This window comes from Octopus bimaculoides, chromosome 1 (assembly GCF_046866305.1).
Source record: "Octopus bimaculoides isolate indiv1 chromosome 1, ASM4686630v1, whole genome shotgun sequence".
Lineage (NCBI taxonomy): Eukaryota > Metazoa > Mollusca > Cephalopoda > Octopoda > Octopodidae > Octopus > Octopus bimaculoides.
Window position 1 is genome coordinate 194,498,354 of NC_142928.1, and position 18,122 is coordinate 194,516,475.

At 38.1% G+C, this 18,122-nt stretch overlaps 1 protein-coding gene across 4 annotated transcripts in view; it reads right to left on the reverse strand.

Annotated features, from left to right (window-relative positions):
* LOC106881752 (uncharacterized) overlaps nt 1-17,029 on the reverse strand; it is a 110,501-nt gene extending 93,472 nt beyond the window's left edge. The window contains exon 1 of one of the 4 annotated variants that reach the window (XM_089364875.1): nt 16,562-17,029. The gene's annotated coding sequence lies outside the window, so the exon portion shown is untranslated. Of the gene's footprint in view, nt 1-3,496; nt 3,627-16,561 lie in introns of those variants that run through there. The other 3 variants (XM_014932243.3, XM_089364865.1, XM_089364869.1) reach the window with 3 other exon arrangements.
* Between the last annotated feature and the right edge of the window lie 1,093 nt (nt 17,030-18,122).

Sequence of the window (18,122 nt, forward strand, 5' to 3'; positions counted from 1 at the left end):
ACAAAATTTAGATAATCATTCTATTTACATCAACATCATAAATACATATAACACAAAATTACAGCAAGACAAGGAACATATCAATATATTATTTAAAATACAAATAAGAAATACATGAGGTAAAAATATACATGAAAAGGATGAATAAATAAAGGGTGATATATCGATTAAATATCATATTAAATTTAGGATTAAAAAACGTTGAATTAAGGGTTAAAAGTTGTAAGATACACCAGTAGTAGTGAGAAATCCTAATGATGGATTTAAAAGTTTAGAGGAGTTCTGAAGAAATGTTTATAGAGGGTTATAACGTCAATATGAAGCAATTCCACAGACGTTTATGGAGTCCATTAGTCAACAAAGAATGAATCCTTTAGTTTCATACTGACAATGTCTCCTTCATCAGGAATAAGTAAATAGATAAATATGTTTTCTCTTACATGTCTTCAAACTTAAATATCTATCTATGTATTCCTGATGAAGGGGACATTGTCAGTATGAAACTAAATGATTCATTCTTTGTTGGCTAATGGACTCCAGAAAACGTCTGTCAAATTGCTTCATTTTGACATTATAACCCTCTATAAACATTTCTTCAGAACTCCTCTAAACTTTTAAATCCATCATTAGGATTTCTCACTACCGCTGATGTAGGACTCAAAGCAGAGACTAAAGGATTTTTAATTGCAGCACAAGACCAAAGCCTCCCCACCAGAAATTACCAAAAGCATAATGAAAAGAAACATAACAAGTAACTGCAGAATATGTGGTGATGGACAACAAACAATAGATCATATCTCTGGTTGTCCAGTCCTGGCTGAAACAAGTAAAAAAGTAAAAGAGTATGAATATATATAGGTGCAGGAGTGGCTGGGTGGTAAGAAGCTTGCTTCCCAACCACATGGTTCCGGGTTCAGTCCCACTGTGTAGCACCTTGAGCAAGTGTCTTCTACTATAGCCTTGGGCCAGCCAAGGCCTTGTGAGTGTATTTGGTAGATGGATACTAAAAGAAGCCCATCCTGTATATATATATATATATATATATATATATATATATATATTTGTATGTATGTATATATTAGTATGTCTGATTTTTCTCCTCACCATCATTTGACAACCAATGTTGGTGTGTTTACATTCCTGTAATTTAGCAGTTTGCCAAAAGCAACTCATAGAATAATTACCTAGGCTTACAAAGAATAAATCTCAGGGTTGATTTGTTCAACTAAAGGCGGTGCTTCAGCATGACCACAGTCAAATGACGAACAAGTAAAAGAATAAATAGATATGTATATATATGTGTGTGTGGATGCGGGCATGTGTGTGTGTGTGTCTGTGTCTGTGTGTGTATGTATATATATATATATATATATATATATATATATATATATATATATATATATATATACACACATACATATATGTATGTATATAAAACCATCTCTTTCCACACCATCAAAAGCTTTCATAAAATCAGACATGGCAAAATGGGGATTTACTATCGATAGGCATTTTTCTAAATTTGTTGCTTGGTCTCCAAGACACAAGAAATCCACATCCGCATTCAAGAAGAATTTGCTCAAATACATTTTTTTTGTTTTGTAGTTATTTAGCAGAATTTTTCATATCATAGAAAAGAAATTCTGTAAGAATTTCTAGTCCTACTGACTCTCCATCCTCTTGTAAATGCTAATTATCTGTTCATCTTTGAAGTGTTATAGAAGATTATTGCATTGCCAAAATTTGTTTCCACCACATTTATAGACTTTATCAGGAATGCTCTGAAATTCAGGAGCTTTCCCTGGTTTTGTTTTGTGAATGGCAGCTTCTAGTTCTTCCATATTCAGCAGTAATTCCAAATTGCTATCTTTTGGAGACTGATGAACATATTCTAGAGTCACACTTAGAATTGGTAAAAAAGTGAAAAATGGAACAAAACCACTTCTGTAATCTTCTGCTACCACAGTATTTGCAATAATCTTTTGAAACCACAAACAATAAACAACTCACCAAATTCTAACACACTGTGATTGTGTGTGTGTGTGTGAAAATATTTAATCCATAAACATTGATCTGACCAAACATTTGGCTAATCAGGATAAGTCATAAGTGGAACAGAATATATTTTGTTGGACTAATGATTATGAACTGAATATTTTATTCCGTATCAATCTTACTGTTGAGTACTTCATTCATGGCTTCTTTTTGAACTTGATACATCTTGGAATAATATATATAAAAACATTATTACTGTTAAAAACAGTAATAAGGAGGTGGTTAGTCATCACCATCATCTAACATTCGTTTTCCATGCTGGCATGAGTTAGATGATTTGACAGAAGCTGGTAAGGCCAGGAGCTACATTAGGCTCCATTGTCTGTTTTGGCTTGGTTTCTATAGCTGGATGCCCTTCCTAATGCCAACCACTTTACAGAGTGTCCGGCACCAGCACTGGTGTTTTTATGTGGCACCAACACCAACAGGGTCACTGAGTAATTTGCTAGACAAAAACTCCCTCAGCTTGGAGGTGAGAGTAGGAGTGTGTGGGGGTAGCTTTATGCCAGTTGATGAGGTACAGAGAGAGAGAGAGAGAGAGGGAGTATGGTGTCCTGCTGTAAAGTAGATACAAGAATATTCCAGTTGAAAAAGAAAGGAAGGGAGGTGGGTTAGAGAGCAAGATAAAGAGAGGGGTTGAGTCAGTGAATATATATATAGATTCCCCTCTAATGATCAGTCCTTGTCGTGGAGGAGGGGCTTGTGTGAACCAATGACTCAGAGTAATGCCTTTGGGAGTTCTAAACTCCTTCTAGGGTCACCCTTGGCAGCAAGGTTGAGGATGAGAATCCAGAGTAAGTGTGAACCCCCCCACCACCACCACCAAAGACCCCAACAGTGGAACAAGTGGATGATGATTACAACAGATCCCCATGCTCGAACCAGTGGATGAAGAGGGTTATGCATGATGGACATGCTACAGAAGGTACCACCGAAAACTATAATTGGGTGAATGACAGTCCATTACAGTTTCATAACTGGTTCCTACATGTCTCATTCTTTATGTGTCACAGAGGAAGGTCATGAAATCAAGTGTGTGGGTCATTTCCTAGCAAGTTGAGGTCTACATTTAAACAAATCCCTTGACACTTCTACATTGATCATGACAATATATTTAATATTTGTGATTAAATATGATATGGATTGTGCAAACAGGGAACTGAGGTGCTGCTGCAATTCTATCAGCTCTTCAAATACAACAATTATTTTGACCAGAATCTGACATTTAAGAAGGAATATTAAATCACTATTCAGTTGGCATTACATTACATATCCTAATTTAGTGAATGGATGAAATAATAATTACAGAAAACAGGAAGCCCAATGGAAAACTAAAACCTTTTAATATAACAAAGAAGTACATGGTGCAAAAAATACAATTGAACTCTTTCTGAATCTACTCATAGATTACTGATTACAATTTCCAGATATTACAACTTACCCACCCCACTCCATCTTCTGCTTCTTAATTCCTTCCTCCTTTTTGTTTTCTTTTTCTTTGTTTCCTTGGTGAGGTAGTTATGGGTTTTTTCCTGATGATTTGATTTTTTATACTTTTAATGTTTTTTTTTTTATATTTCCAGACATCAAATCTTGGCCACTCTTTCTTCTTTTACCATTGTCTTCTCTTCAATATCCTGTTTAAGGTCTTGCAGGAATTCATCTTTGTAATCTTATATGTTTTTATTATTAGTGTTGATGCTGCCAAGGCATGAAATGATGGAAATCGGAAGAAAACAAAAGAATCAAAGAATTATTATGTGAATGTTTTCAAAGATTTTCATTAAACATTTGCAGAAGGTCTGGAAATAGTTTAGTGTTTGTTAGTATTTATGGATGTTTGTAGAATCATACATTCTTTTATTTATATTGCATTATAGTAGTAAGCAAGAGTCATCATCATCTAATTTTGATTTCCAATCATGTGAGAAAACATGCCTGGTCATGGGGAAATATTACCTTAATTGGAAATAGGGGAGAGCTCGTGACTTGAAGGGCATCCAACTGTAGAAATCCACCTCAGTAAATGCCATCTGATCCATATGAGCTTGGAAGAATGGATGTTAAAACTAGGATGACATGACCTTTTCACCCCCTCCTTAACCTTCCTTTTTGCAGTGCCATCTTCATGCAACCAAACTTGCTTACACCAAAATGCAACCAGCTCTTATAACCAAACTTGCTTGCATAAAATCTGCTCTGACTTAATGAGCAGACATTATCCATTCTTTATTCTTTTAACCTAGACCAGTGTCGTATAACCAGTCCCAGCCCACTCCAAAGCACCTTGGATTGTAGGGCGACATGCTGTGCTTGAGGAGACCTATTGAGTCAAGTACATCAAAACCAAAATCAAATGGAAATTGTAGTTGTGATTCCCGTGCCGGTGGCACGTAAAAAGCACCATCCAAACGTGGCTGATGCCAGTGCCACCTCGACTGGCTTCTGTGCTGGTGGCACATAAAAAACACCAACTGATCGTGGTCGTTGCCACCCTCCTCTGGCCCCTGTGCTGGTGTCACGTAAAAAGCACCTACTACACTCTCAGAGTGGTTGGCGTTAGGAAGGGCATCCAACTGTAGAAACATTGCCAGATCAGACTGGAGCCTAGTTGAACTGTCCAACACATGCCAGCATGGAAAACGAACATTAAACGATGATGATGATGATGATGTTCAAACCCAAAGGTTGTGACCTTGTCGGGGCACTGCCATTTAAGGTGTTGCTTACAGCCCCTAGGCTTCCCGAATGCTCACCTGTTTCAGCGCTAACTAAGCTTGATGTTGCTTCACTTAGGTGATTGGAAGAGAACTATTGTATGAAATGTCATGATTACAAACTTTTCTCTTTCAGCATCATAAAACATAGCCTTCAACACCCGACATAAAACCACTTTCTCCTCCCTCAAATTCATTCCCCTTCAGTCAATGGGGTGTTTCCCTTTCTTTACTTTGTCTAGCAAGTTACTTAGTGACCTCACTGGAGCAAGTGTCATGAGAAAAGCATCCAGCACTCACTGTAAAGTGATTGGTGTTAGGAAGGACATCCAACCATAGTAACCAACCAAAACTGGGACCATGCTGCAGCTCGGTGGTTCATCAGACCCTCTCAAACTGTCCAATCCATATCGACATGGGAAACAGATATTAAATGATGATAATGATGAATCCCTGCACTTGTCCAGGAAAGTATTGCTCCTCACCTTAAACATAGACAACTTGCAACTAGAACCCCAACAATCACTTCAAATGCAAGGTCTCACTATCGTTGAGGATGACAATAAAACTGACGATAAAAAACTCTTCCAAGTGGAATTTTATATCCTTTTCATAATTGAAGGTCAGTTCATTCAATGAATTTTGAAGAGACCAAATCAGATGAATATCTGAAGGCACAAGGTCAGATGAATATGGAGGGTGCAGCAAAACTTCCCAGCCAAGTCCCTGTAACTTCTGCCATGTCTACAAAGAAGCATATGATCTGGTATTGTTGGGATGAAACACAATGCCCAAATGATTAACAAATGTTGGACACTTCTGGTGGATCACTGCATTTGATTTCTCTCACTGGTCACAGTACACATCTGAATTGATAGTCCTGTCCATTGGAAGAAGCTCGTAAAAGACAACATTCTTCTATCTTCAGGTGAAGTTCTGCTTTGGAGGTTGTTTGTGATGGTTTACAGCACTCCCTCCATGTTTGTTTGCACTGCACATTATTATTGAGGACCCATTTTTCATCTCCTGTCACCAATCTTAAAAAAAAAAACCAGGGGATTGTTTTTAAATGCATCTGCAACAAATTGCAGATGGACATTCATTGGGTCATGTTCTCCACATTCAATTGATGGAAAGGCAGGAAATTTTGAGTCAGGGAAAATAGATCTGCCCAGAGGATGGCAGAAACTACTGGAGTGAAAGGATAATTATTTCATTGGTTGAATAAACCACTTTGGGTTTAAAACTTGTCTTATTTTCACTGAAAAATACCAAATGGACTTTCTGGGAAAGTCCAATATAACCTGAACAGAGCAAGGATTGCATCATTAAGAAATAACTCAGTAAATACCTGTCCCCAACTATTAACTCTACACACCCACCTCTGCAAAGGTGAAGTGAGTTTCATAGTGGAGCACAACTCCCACATGTCAGACAGTGCTGAAGCTGCACACACACATATGCATACACACAGACATATGCATGGCCACAAACACACACATACACAAATATGCATACACAGATGCACACACAGTTATACATACATATATGTGCACACACACACATGCACATGTGCTTACAAGCATGCACATATATGTGCTTGCACACATGCACATATATGTGCTTGCACGCATGCACATAACTCATACATACACACAACGCACACACACACTCATGCACACACACATACACACACATATCCTGGACAGCATCCACAGAAAGGCTAATCAATTGATATACAGTCACTCACAAAGATCTTCCAAACTCTCACCCACAGACGTTGTAAGCACAATGCTTTTATCTCAACAACAGTATGTATAATACTGTACAATACATAATATGTATTTATATAATAAACTCACTCCTCCATTGTCCCTCCACCCCCACCTTTCGTAGAATATGACCTTGGTCTTTTAAAATTTAGGGTTGCCTTTGCTGATATTTTCCTTGACTTGAATAATGTTATCATGCTGTCTTCTGCTTCCTTCCTTCTCTTTCTCCCTCATTCCATTATTATTACAATGGTCTTCTGCTATAACCTTGGGCCAACCACAGCCTTATCAGTGGATTTAGTAGTTGGAAACAGAAGAAGCCCATTGTGCATATGGTTCTGCATGTATACACACACATGCATTATATATATGTATGTATATATATATATACAAGGAATATATATGTATATACATATAAGAAGTAGAAAGATGAATTTTATTCAACATGTAAATGCTCATGGCTGGTTGCCGGCAAAAAACTTTTTCTGCTCTTAAAAGGATTTTATCCTTTATATATACTGTTCAGCATTTACGCGTTGAATAAAATTTATCTTTCTACTTGTTCTACAATACATTTCAACACTTCAAAAACAAACCTATGCTTGTTTACATATGACATAATATATATATGACATAATATATATATATATATATATATATATATATATATATACAAGGAAAGAAAAAAGATGAAAAAACACAGAAGATTTGTTTTACAAGGCAAAAGAATATATTAGAATAATTATACCAAAAGTATTATACAATACTATACAAAATAAGATTTTTTCTTCCAACTTAATAACCGGTTTCGCTAACACTTTTCAAAGTTTGAGCATTGGATACAATTTAGAGTTAGAGATTTTACTGGGGGGGGGGGGTAATTAGTAACCAAGGTAATATTTATATATATATGTATATGTGTATGTCACATATATCATCATTATCATTTAATGATATATGCATGTGTGTCTGTGTGTGTGTATAAAGATATAGATATTTGTAGGTGGTGGAGTGACTGTGTGTTAAGAAGTTTGCTTCCCAACCACATGGTTGCGAGTTCAGTCCTACTACATAGCACCTTGGGCAAGTGTCTTCTACTACAGCCTCGGGCTGACCAAAGCCTTGTGAGTGGATTTGGTAGACAGAAACTGAAAGAAGCCCATCATATATGTATCATCATCATCATCATCATCGTTTAACGTCCGCTTTCCATGCTAGCATGGGTTGGACGATTTGACTGAGGACTGGTGAAACCGGATGGCAACACCAGGCTCCAGTCTAATTTGGCAGAGTTTCTACAGCTGGATGCCCTTCCTAACGCCAACCACTCAGAGAGTGTAGTGGGTGCTTTTACGTGTCACCCGCACGAAAACGGCCACGCTCGAAATGGTGTCTTTTATGTGCCACCCGCACAAGCCAGTCCAGGGGCACTGGCAACGATCTCGCTCAAAAATCCTACGGGAGCCAGTCAGGCGGTACTAGCAACGGCCACGCTCAAAATGGTGCATCTCATGTGCCACCCGCACAAGAACCAGTCCAGGGGCACTGGCAACGATCTTACTTGGCTTGCCGGGTCTTCTCACGCACAGCACATTTCCAAAGGTCTCGGTCAGTAGTCATCGCCTCGGTGAGGCCCAATGTACGAAGGTCTTGCCTCACCACCTCAGCCCAGGTCTTCCTGGGCCTACCTCTTCCACGGGTTCCCTCAACTGTTAGGGTGTGGCACTTTTTCACGCAGCTATCCTCATCCATTCTCACCACATGTCCATACCAGCGCAATCGTCTCTCTTGCACGCCACAACTGATGCTTCTAATGTTCAGCTTTTCTCTCAAGATGCTTACACTCTGACGGGTATTCACATTGACATTACACATCCAACGGAGCATACTGGCTTCATTCCTTGCGAGCTTACGTATGTCCTCAGCAGTTACAGCCCATGTTTCACTGCCATGTAGCATGGCTGTTCGTACGCATGCGTCATACAGTCTGCCTTTTACTCTGAGTGAGAGTCCCTTTGTCGCCAGCAGGGGTAAGAGCTCTCTAAACTTTGCCCAGGCTATTCTTATTCTAGCAGCTACACTTTCAGCGCACCCACCCCCACTACTAACTTGGTCGCCCAGATAGCGGAAGCTATCGACTACCTCTAGTTTTTCACTCTGGAATGAGATAGAAGTTGTTTCCTGTTTGTTTACAGTCTTTATTGCACCTGAACATCTGCCACAAACAAAAACTAACTTGCTAGTTAACCTGCCTTTGATGTTGCTGCACCTCTTATGTGTCCATAGCTTGCACCGGGTACATCTTATAGAGTTACTACCTACTCCTTTTCTACATACTGAGCAGGGCCATCTACCTGAAGGAGTTTGTGTTTTATCTACCTTCCTACTTATTAGGATTTTGGTTTTAGCTAGGTTGACTCTAAGGCCCTTCAATTCTAGACCTTGCTTCCACACCTGAAACTTCTCCTCTAGTTCTGATAGTGACTCCGCAATTAGGGCAAGGTCATCAGCATAGAGGAGCTCCCAGGGGCAACCTGTCTTGAACTCCTCTGTGATTGCCTGGAGGACTATGGTAAATAAGAGGGGGCTGAGGACGGAACCTTGGTGGATCCCTACCTCTACCCGGAATTCATTGCTGTACTCATTTCCAACCCTCACCTTCCTGGCAGCATCTCTGTACATGGCTCGCACAGCTCTCACTAACCATTCTTCTATCCCAAGTTTCCTCATTGACCACCAGATAAGGGATCGGGGGACCCTGTCAAAGGCTTTCTCCATGTCAACGAATGCCAGGTACAGAGGTTTATCCTTAGCTAGGTATTTCTCCTGCAACTGTCTCACTAGAAATAAGGCATCAGTAGTGCTTTTACCTGGCACGAACCCAAACTGCATCTCATCTAAATTGATTCGCTCCCTAATTAGTTGGGCTATGACCCTCTCTGTAACTTTCATAACCTGATCTAACAGCTTGATGCCTCTGTAATTATTTGTATCTAAAGCGTCACCTTTACCTTTGTAGCAGTTGACTATGATGCTGCTACACCAGTCATTGGGTATGACTCCTTTGTGTATCACCTGGTTCGTAATACGGGTGACTAGGCTATAGCCAACACTGCCAGATATTTTGAGCATCTCTGCAGTGATTCCTGATGGGCCGGGGGCTTTCCAGGTCTTCATACTCTTAATTGCTTTATCTACCCTGGTACTATCAACTCGGATAGCTGGTCCCTCTATTGGGTCGACATATGGCAGGCTCTCTTTCTCCCATTCATTCTCTTTATTAAGCAATCTATCGTAGTGGCATCTCCAGACCTCTTTCTTTGCATCCTCATTTAATGCAAGCGTACCATCATCCATGCGAACACATTTCTCTCCTACAACATCACTATTCTCTCTCCTTCACTGTCTTGCAACACGAAATACCTCGAGTCTTTGGTCCTCACGGCGCAGAACATTGGCAAATCTTTCCTTATCTGCTTCCCCTCTGGTTAAATAAACCTGTCGCCTAGCCTCCCTTCTGGCACATTGGTACAATTCCCTGCTACCACCGTTCTTCCAGTCCTTCCAAGCCTGTTTCTTTTGTCTAATAGCCCTGTCTACCTCCTTGTTCCACCACCACGTTACTCTGGGTCGGGAGGGGACCTTACACCACCCACAAATCTGGTCGGTGGCTTTCAACAGTTTGTCCCGCAGAAATCTCCAATTGTCTTCCACGTTGTATGATGCTATATCCCCTTCTATTTCGTTAAATGCTTCAAGTAACTTGTCTCTAAGTCTCTGTCCGTTTTCAGGGTCTTTAAGCTTCCACACCCTTCTCCTCCAAGCCTGTCTAATTCTGGGCACCCATTTTGCCTTGATCCCAAAGTCGCTAACTACTAATCTATGTTGTGGGGTACATTCTTCGCCAGGGTAGGTTTTGGCATTTATAAGCCGTCCTCTTTCCCTATTTCTGGCGAGGATGTAGTCGATTTGGCTAGAGTGTCTGCCGGAGCGGTAGGTGACTAGGTGATTGGCAGGTTTCCTGAAGTTGGTATTGCAGACCATAAGATCGGTTGCATCACAGAACTCCAGCAGTCTGGTTCCCTCCTCGTTGCGGGAACCGAAGCCATAGCCTCCATGTATGCCATGGAAGCCTCCAGCACGACGTCCGACATGACCGTTGAAGTCTCCAGCCACAAAGAGAAGGTCCCTGTCACTCGTCGACGAGGTAGTTTGCAGGAGGGTGTCATAGAATTGGTCTTTCAGACCATCTGGTAGCCCCGGTTGAGGTGCATAGGCTGAGATGACAGTAGCTAATCTATGATGAAGCACTAGTCTGATCTTAAGTACTCTGTCACTTACTCTAACGACCTCGATTACCTTATCCACCCATTTCTCCGCTAGAAGTATTCCTACGCCCCCGACCCCGTCAGTGTTCCCTGCCCAGAAAATCTTGTACCTGTGTTCTTTGCCTGTGAGGAACCTCGCAGAACCTCCTCTCCATCTTACTTCCTGGATGCAGCACATATCTACGCGTCTCCGTTCAAGCATCTCAACAATTTCACCAGATCTACCTTTCAGCGTGCCGACGTTGAGAGTGCCAATCCTAACAGTATGGGTGTTGGGGGTGTGGGCCTGTAGCCTGGGAAGGGGAAAAGCAGTGTCGTGTACCTGAAAAGAAAACTTGCAATTGGAAGAATTCATAAGCAAAACAGTACCTACAACCTGCAAACATTACTCAAACTTAATGCGCTACCCAAAGGTAGGGGAGAGGATGGCCAAGGCCACTAGATGGGTTCCGGGAGACAGCCGAGGATGACAGGATGACAGAGGAATGCACTTCCGGTGGAGGGGGTGGGAGGGCGGGTGTACCATCAGCGAGGAGATAGGGCTCTTAATCGTAGATTTTAAATATTTGAGAGACAACAATGCATAAATCGTAATTTTTAAAAGAGCAATGAAATCTAGGTGAATAGAATATATACGTAGCATGATAGGAAGCTTAGAAAATGAATAAGTATGAATTTAAGACAAAAACTGAATTCAATTGAATTTCATGGAGAGAAACAAGATAAATAATAGAGGGCAGACTAAAGCGCGAAGGTATGAGATGTTTGAGGCCGTAAATAAATAAAAATCTCTATCTTATCTGCATCTTGGAGACTTTGTCGTAGTATGTCAGCGGAGAAGAGATTGAGATAATTTAGAATGCATTTCTCATTTATATATAGCCAGAACCTGAAGACCTTAAGGAAAAACTACGAGAGAGAGATAGAGAGAGAGAGAGAGGGACTGATTTAGAGAGGATGGAGGGGTAGACAGAGGCATGGCGGGAGAAAAGATCATCATCATCATCATCATATATATATATAAGAATTTTTGAATAAAGGAAAATGGGTAGGGGTGGGTAGGTACCGTCAGCGAGGAGATAGGGCTCTTAATTGTAGATTTTAAATATTTGAGAGACAACAATGCATAAATCGTAATTTTTAAAAGAGCAATGAATTCTAGGTGAATAGAATGTGTATATATATATATATATATATATATATATATATATATATATATATATATATATATATACATATATATATATACATATATATATATATATATATATATATATATATATATATATATATATATTGATAGAAAAGACAACAAAAGAAAGAGAGCTAGATATTATATATATATATATATATATATATATATATATATATATATATATATATATATATATACATATATATATATATATATATATACATACATACATACATATACACACATATATAGAGAGAGAAGATAAGAAATGGAGCAATAATTAACAATGAGAAGTGGATCATTGGTGTTTAAAAGTCATTATTTAATTGGATTTGGAACATTTACTATTTGGGATGTATATCTTCTGTGATGATTTTTTGATGTAATTTTCCTGCTCTTATTTAATATTTATTTATATAAATATATACATATACATATCTCACCCATGCCAGCATGGAAGGCAGACATTAAATAATGATGATGATGATGATGATGAGGTTTGTGTGTGTTTACCTTTGTCTTAACATCAAGTAATGCTTGTAAATGAGCATTACCAACATACAGGTAACGAGATTTGTTTTTGGTATTTCATGAAAATTATAAGTGTCCATGAGGAAACATTACTTTACTTGGAAACTAGTAAGGGTTGGAAACAAGAATGGTATGCAGCCATAGAAAAACCTGCCTCTATAAATTCTGTCCAACCCATGCAAGCATGGAATAGTGGACATTAAAACAGTGATAATGACTACTTATGTCTGCAGAAGTTTTAATGGGAGAGAAGCCGAAAAAATCCTAGCAAACTATTAATTGATAAATAAAATCAGGTCATACTTAAAATGATTTACAACATCAATTTCCAGCAGATATTAAAACACTTTAGAGTCACTTAAAAGATGACATTAAAATAAATTTCCAGTTTTTCATCTGCCTTTTATAAGTTAATAATAATTTAATTAATTTACAAGAACAATTAATGTCCAACATTTTGAATGAGCAGATCCTATGTTAAAAGAACATGAAGCACTGTGGTAAGTAATGTTACAATTATATGGACAATACTGGCAATGTATTTATTTGTGGGTTGGCCTCAGGTGACGTTGGTTTATGGGGGTCAGGATTTGTTTGTATTAAATTGTGAAGGGATGAAGCAGATTAAAGTATGTTTTCTTTGTTTGTTGCAAATAGATTGTCTCTTTGGAGACAGCATGTAAAATATATGTCATATGCTCACATACGTGTATACATACATACATACATACATACATACATATATACATACGTACATAAATACATACGTACACACATGTACATACATGCATACATATGTACATACATAAATAAGTACATACGTACATACATACATATGTACATACATAAATAAGTACATGCGTATGTACATACATATGTACATACATAGATAAGTACATGCATACATACATACATACATACATACATAAATAAGTACATGCGTACGTACATACATATATGTATTATGTAGATAAAGCTAAAATCCAAGCTGCGTGTTCTTGAAACACATCTGCTTATTTCAGTATTTCAAATCCATATGTTGATGTTATATTTGTGTGAGGTGTGCATAAGAGTTGAAAATAATGGAAAATATTTTCTGCAGAATAATATCAAAACAAGAAATTGCAAAAGTTTTTGGTTGGTACATATGTATGTACTTACATACATACAAAAATACATACATACATATATACATACATACATACATGCATTCATAAATACATACATACATACATGCACACACACACACACACATACGTACATACATACATGCATACATACATACATACATACATACATAGTTGTGGAAATTAGCTGCCCAGTGGATGTTAACATAAAGCTGCAGATAAGTGAAAAAGAGAACACCTATGCTGAACTATTGAGAAATCTGCAGTTACTCTATCCAGATTACAAGTTCAGGTTTATACCTGTAATTATTGGGGCCCTGGGATATGTAACACACTGCCTAAATACAAACCTTTGAACTTTATATATATATATATATATATATATATATATAAAATCATCACCACCACCACCAACAACAACAACAATATTGAAATATCCACTTTTACCTGCTTGCATGGTTTGGATGGAGTTTATTAAAGCAAATTTTCTATTGTTGGGTGCCCTTCCAGTCACCAGCCCTCATCTATTTCCATACAAAATAATAATTCCCCATGGCCAAAATTGCTTTCGCAGAATATTGAAAATGGTTGACATTCATTTAAATCAATCACATAATGAACAAATCACAAGGAGACACAAACATTCTTGCATGTATACACATGACAAGCTTCTTTAAGTTTTTATCTATCAAATCCATTCATGAGACTTTGGTTAGCTTAAGGCTATAGACTATACCTGCCATAGTTGTCACACGCTGGGACTGAACCCAAACACTTTTAATTGCAAAATGAACTTCTTAACCACTCAGCCATGGTTTCTGGGTATAGTCATATATAAGAACAGCTAATCAGTGAAGAATCATTTAATACATCTAAATACAGCATCACATGTATTTTTATACTTTGAAGTTTCATGAGAAAGCCAGTGACTAGCAAAATTTCAAAGTCACTGTCAACCTTTTCATTTTTGTTTCAATTTTGTAAATATATATGTGGAGTGTGTGTGTGTGTGTGTGTGTGTGTGTGTGTGTGTGTGTGTGTGTCTCTCTCTCTCTCTCTCTTCTCTCTCTCTCTCTCTCTCTCTCTCTCTCTCTCTCTCTCTCTATATATATATATATATATATGAGGTGGTATCAAAAAGCTCTTGGACTAGTTCTGTAGTACACCAACATATGGCAGCACATGGTTGCATGCCCAGTGAGAGCTATCAGTGACCTTCATGAGACACTGTGCCATGTGACACTGTGTTTACTTCACAAGTTGTGAAATTTGTGATCACATGTATGCTGTAGTCTCTACCAAGTTTGTCCCCCACCTGCTGACCACTGAGCCAAAAGAAGATTGCATCGAAGTCTGTCAGGATCTCCATCAGTGTGCCACTGATGACCCATCCTTCATGTTAAGTGGCATCACTGGTGAGGAGAGTTAGATCTACGGGTATGACCCTGAGATGAAGCAGCATTTGTCACAGTGGAAGAGGCCTTTATCTCCATTACTGAAGGAAGCATGACAGAGCTGCAGCTCAATCAAGAGCATGTTAATCCTTCTTTTCGATATCTGTGGCATTGTGCATTGGGAATTCGTCTCCCCGTGGTTTTTTAAAAGCATTTGAGGGATGACATCCAGCACAAGTGATCAGATCTGTGAACCACGAAGAACTGGATTCTTTACAATGACAATGCACCCTGTCAGTGAGCTCTCCTCATTTGTGAGTTTCTCACCAAAAACAACATGGTATCACTTCCACACCCACCTCATTCAACGGATTTTGCACTGTGGACTTCCATCTCTTTCTTAGGATGAAAATCTGGCTCAAAAGTTCATTGTTTTAACACTGTTGTTGGGATCCAGAGCGAATCACTGAAGATCCTTGACTTGCTTATAGAAAACGACTTCTAGGACAGATTCCAAAAGTGTCAGGAGCCTGGAACTGGTGTATTGCTGTGCAAGGTGACTATTTTGAAGGAGATGACATTAAAGCTTAGGTAAATAAGTTGTTTTTTATTAAATATAACTAGTCCGGGAACTTTTTGACACCACTTCATGCACACACATATATATGTGTATATATATATATATATATATATATATATATATATATATATATATATATATATACATATAAGTGAGTGGACAAATGAAAGGACACTTACATACACACATATTTTAGGTCCTGGCAGGGCATTTTCAGAGAAGAACTCAGCCCAAGTTTTGGGCTGTCAACACTGTTGAATTCCAGACTAATACTGAAAATTCTTCAAGTGTAGAAAATCTTGGATTCATGATGGTAAAGCCATTGTATGGGTGTGGTGAAGAGTAAACTCTAATCCATATAATAAGCAAAGAAATCCTTTACGACATCTTTAATATTAAAGATATGTTAAAGGATTTGTTCAACACAACATAAGTGGATAAAAATTCCTTATTTATGGATTAAGCTACTATTGGATTCATGTTAAGAGAAAAATCCCTTAATATTTATCAACCCTTTCACATGGAACATTGATGTTTGTTTCATTTAATTAAGGACAGAGATGAGGACCAATGTTCCATGTGGCAGGTTTGATAATTGTTAATGGATTTCTATCTTAACATGAAACCAATGGTAGCTTTAACCCATAAATAAAGCGTGTGTGTGTGTGTGTGTGTACACATAGAAACAGTTAAGTATGTGCACATACATGAGTGCATGTACACATACAAGCAAAACTATGTATGTAGTTGTATGTTAGACTGAAAAAAAATTTTAGTTTTCATGTGGAATATATTTTTTTTTCTGAGAGTTTGGAAATCTTCATAGTTTCATAAAGCAAAAATGAAATGAAATGAAACATACCTGAATATCTGTTGATTAAGTTGATACTTTTAGTAGGACACGGTTCCCTTTTCACACAATCAGATAGATTGAAACATTGGCTGAGTCTTCTGTGCTGATGCAATCAATTTGCAGTTAGGATATTCTTGGCTGGGGTTCTCCACAAACCTCTAACAATTACATACATACATATATTTGTTTTATCTTCTACTGTGTGATATTTGATGATGATGATGAGGATGATGAAAATTTCCAAGATTTTCGGTTTGTGTGAAATGCTTTGGATTTTCCAGATTGTTTCTACCTCCAATGCATCCTGTTGGGCCACATGCTGACCAAAGTAATCACTGATTTTGCAAGTCTTCTTTTATGTTACTACATAAATGTGAGTATGTGTGTGTGTGTGTGTGTGTGACCGCGCACCTTCAAGTCAACGTACAAGTGGAATATGTAACTTGAACCAGTGTCTCTCAGCTTTGCAATGGTACTCAAGGATATAGTAATGCGTTTGTTTGGTCTATAATCTTTTTATGTTGTGTAGAGTGGAGGAGTAGAGATTAGCAAAACAGTCAGAGAGACATGTTCACACCTGTTTTAGAGCAACTGAAATATCCACTGAGATAAGGACCTAAGGTTAGGGCTCCTCCTTCATATATTTATAACATTATCCCATTATCCTATTGCTTTGGTCATCAGAACAATGTTGACTTTAGTCAGATTTAAGTACACTTAAAAAGCTATCTATTGCCTTTTTGTTCAACTGGAGAGGATTATTTTTCAGTGCCATTTTTGACTTGGGAGATAGTAAATAACCATTATGAGCTGACAAAAGTATCTCAATGTCATGCTTCATGCAAATATTAGCTTCTTTGTTAAAACATAACAGCTTTATTAGTTACAATATATTTAGGTCAGCTTTAGAAATGAGATTCTGTAAAAATTCTAATAGATATTTCTGTGATTCTTTAAGTTATTTAAAGTAATGAGAAAAAAGTTAAAATTAAACACATTTGATTAACTCTCATAGATATCTTATTAACTCTTGTGGCATATCTGATTGTCTTATGCGGAATATCTACCTGAATGGTTGTTGTGAAGTATGTGATTGACCCTTGAGGAGTATTTATTTAAATGTATGTTGTGGAGTAAATGAATGGCTGTTCTGGAATATTTGAATGAATGCGGTTGAATATTTATCTGAATGGTTGTGGAGTATCTTCACCATGTATACCTGTTTCTGTGTCTTTGTCTCACTATCATCTTTCATCGTGTGACACAAGACCACCTCCTCCCCTCCCAGAAGATTTTTGTTTGTCTTGCAAGGTAACTGGTAACCCTGTCAGTGCAGATGCCACTTAAAAAAGCATCCAGTCCGCACTTACCTGCTATCGCCCTTAATTCTCTACACTCTCATTGCCTTGATATAACTACTTCAACCACTACCTCCAAGCTTCTCCTATATTTCTCCTATATTCTCTCTATCGTTTGATACAGTCACCTCATCCTGCCCATTCACTCAGCTCAAGCCTCTATATCACCTGACCTATTCTTGTCACCTCCAATGCCCCTCGAGGGCATGTCC